Source organism: Gossypium hirsutum, chromosome A08, assembly GCF_007990345.1.
Source record: "Gossypium hirsutum isolate 1008001.06 chromosome A08, Gossypium_hirsutum_v2.1, whole genome shotgun sequence".
NCBI lineage: Eukaryota > Viridiplantae > Streptophyta > Magnoliopsida > Malvales > Malvaceae > Gossypium > Gossypium hirsutum.
The window spans coordinates 62,012,196-62,015,665 of NC_053431.1; the positions used below are offsets into that span (position 1 = coordinate 62,012,196).

The 3,470-nt window shown below is 40.0% G+C and overlaps 1 non-coding gene across 1 annotated transcript; it reads left to right on the top strand.

Moving 5' to 3' along the window:
• Positions 1 to 2,905: 2,905 nt before the first annotated feature.
• Positions 2,906 to 3,011, top strand: LOC121205667 (small nucleolar RNA R71). The gene has a single exon (XR_005900743.1). It is a non-coding gene; the product is annotated as a small nucleolar RNA R71 (small nucleolar RNA).
• The last annotated feature ends 459 nt before the right edge of the window (positions 3,012 to 3,470 follow it).

The following is a 3,470-nucleotide window of genomic DNA, read 5'->3' on the forward strand; positions in this document are numbered from 1 at the left end:
AACTATGAAATCCATGGAAACACAAAAGAAATGGATTAATGTATCCTAATGTATTGACTAAAATGGAAAATTTCTAACAAAGAGCATAAGTATTATTATAACTATGAACATTTACTCAAAATAATCAAATAAAACAAAAATGATCATGAAATAAGTAAAATATTTGAAGAGAATAGAGAGGAAATAGTAAACAAATGCAAGAGGGAAGAGCTTTGGGTCGTCGAACGTGGTGCTATGGTCGACGCACGGGCATGGCAGGTAGGGCTTGTGAAGTTGCAGCGGCTAGGGTTAGGGATTTTAGCGAAGGAGGTGATGAATAGTAAGGGGTTTATATAGATTTTGGGGCACACGACCATGGGGCATGCCCGTGTGCCCTTATTTTAGCCCGTGTGTTTTGCAATTTTGAATTTGGGTGCGTCTAAAATTTGTCACACGCCTGTGTTCTTTAGGCGTGTCGATGGACACGGCCGTGTTGCACGACCGTGTTCTACTTCATTCGCTTCTCCCACGCCCGTGTGTATAGGTGTACCCCTATGTTGTTTTATCAGTCTTGAGCACGGGTGGTGGACGACAAGCTCGTGCTAAATTTTTAGTTTCAACCACGGTTTCTCGACACAAACATGTCGCACACCCGTGTTGTTTTGACAGACCCGCCCATGGCCACGTCGTACGGCCGTGGCAACTTATCGCATCTCGTGTTGGGGAAAAATTTTGCCCTATTTTCGCACGAATGTGTCTCCTCCCGTGGTGTGAGTACAGCCTAAGGCACGCCCGTGTGCCTGGCCGTGTGGATTAGAAAACCTATGTTTCAAGGACTCAGTTAGTGAATAGATGTTAAAAACTAAATTTTTAAAGAAATCAACACTGTTAGTGCTTGGGTTGCCTCCCGAGAAGCACTTATTTATAGTCTAAGCTCGACTTACCTCTCTTGTTGTGTGGTCATGGTGGTTCGAGGAGTTTACACTCCTCATCCCTACTATCAGTTTTATCAACATAAGGTTTAAGACGAGTACTATTTACCTTGAACGTGCCGAATTTCGGATGAATTACCTTGACTGTACCATATGGAAAAATGCTAAGTACCGTAACAGGGATTTTTTCATTCAGTTCAGAAGTGGTAATACGAGGGTCTGCTGCGTCTAATAGCACTTTGTCTCCAACCTTAAGTTGATTTGGGGAAAAATTTAGCTTGTCATGGCGTGGTTTTGGTTTATCGTGTGTTTTCAGTGTATGTGTCCGCCATTCATCTAGCTCATCGATTTGTAGCCTTCGTTCTTCATAGATAGGTCATTTGTTATTGTTTAAACATGGCTCATGTATGTTCTTCGAACCTATTTCCTGCAGAGTAAGTTGCACCACATGGTTAGTTTTAGTAGGATGATTTATACCACCACCTTCAATTTTTGATGTGTTACTCAAATTACGAGCTTGAAGGGTGATTGTTTCATCTCCCACACGAAGTGTGAGTTCACCTGTGCCAACATCAATTATTGTTCTAGCAGTTGCTAAAGAAGGCCTCCCTAAAATTAAAGGAACATTACTATCCTCTTCTATGTCTAAAACAACGAAATCAATTAGGAATATAAATTTGTCAATTTTAACGAGTACATCTTTAATAATACCCCTAGGAAATCTAATTGTTTTATCGATTAATTGAATACTTATCCTAGTTTGTTTGGGTTTCCCAAGACCTAGTTGCTTAAACATTTTGTAAGGCTTGACATTGATACTAGCCCCTAAATCAACCAAAGCATTATTAACATCTAAGCTACCAATTAAATTGTAAAACTCCCTGGATCTTTTAATTTGTTGGCCAGCTTATTCTGTAGTATGGCTGAGCAAACCGCATTTAGCTCCACATGTGACGCTTCATCCAACTTCCGCTTATTTGTTAAAATCTCCTGTAAGAATTTGACTGCGTTTGGCATCTGTGAAAGAGCTTCAATAAACGGTAAGTTAATATTTAATTTCTTTAATAATTTAAGGAATTTACCGAATTGTTCATCTGTGTGGTCTTTTCTTGTTGCATTGGGATATGGCACACAAGGTCTGTACTCTTTACTTACCGGTGTTTGTTCACTGTGGTCTTCCTCACCTCTGCTTTTACTTACCATAATTCCTTGTCTCGGTTCTAGTTTAGGTTCCACTAACCCTTCTTTGTCTTGGATGATAATTGCGTTAGTTGTTCCCTTGGGTTATATTCAGTGTTACTCGGCAGGCTACCTTGAGGTCATTTAGATATTAATTTGGCGAGCTGTCCTATCTGAGTTTCGAGCCCTTGGATCGACACTTGTTGATTCTTAACTGTTGTCTCGGTATTCTAAAATGAGTTTCTGACACCGAGATGAATTTTGTTAGCATCTCCCTAAGGTTCGGCTTTTTCTCTTGTTGGTAGGGTGGTTGTTGGAAGCCTGGAGGTGGTGGTCTCTGATTTTGTTGGCCTCCCCATGAGAAATTTAAGTGGTTCCTCCAACCTACATTGTAAGAATTACTATAAGGATTATTTTGAGATCGAGGATTATTATCCATGTAATTTAACTGCTCGTTCTCCATGTTGTGGCCATAGGATGGGTATTCTGAATTGCTTGATCCACCTCCACTTTCTTCGCACTGCATTACTGGGTGAATCTGTGAAGAACCAAGAAAACTGTCAATTTTTCTATTCAAAAGTTCTACCTGATTAGAAAGCATGGTGATCAAATCGACGTTAAAAACGCCGGCTGTTTTTGTTGGCTTTGTCCTCATGACTTGCCATTGATAATTATTTAGTGACATCTCTTCTATAAATTCATAAGCATCCTCAGGTGTCTTATTATTGATAGTTCCACCAGCAGCTACGCCAATCATCTGTCTATTCAAAGGATTCAGGCCATTGTGAAACGTTTGAACCTGTAGCCAGAGTGGTAACCCATGGTGAGGGCATCTTCGCAAAATGTCGTTGTATCTCTCCCATGCATCGTAGAGTGTTTCTAAATCCATCTGCATAAAAGAAGAGATATCATTACGTGATTTAGCCGTTTTAGCCGGTGAAAAATACTTTAATAAAAACTTTTCGGTCATTTATTCTCAAGTAGTGATTGACCCTCATGGTAACGAGTTCAACCACTGTTTAGCTTTGTTCCTCAATGAAAAAGGGAATAACCGAAGGTGAATGAGATCATCAGAAACGCCATTGATTTTAAATGTGTCACAAAATTCTAAGAAATTCGCCAAATGAGCGTTTGGGTCCTCGTCCTGCAAACCATCAAACTGAACAAACTGTTGGATCATTTGAATGGTGTTAGGTTTCAGTTCAAAATTATTCATAGCAACAGTAGGCCTAACTATGCTCGATTCAGTTCCTGTTAAAGAAGGTTTAGCATAATCATACATAGTACGCGGAGAAGGATTCTAATTTACTGGATCAGTGGCAATCGCAGGAGGTAACAGATTTTCCTGGTTTTCAGCCATCTCCTCACTTATGATTGAAG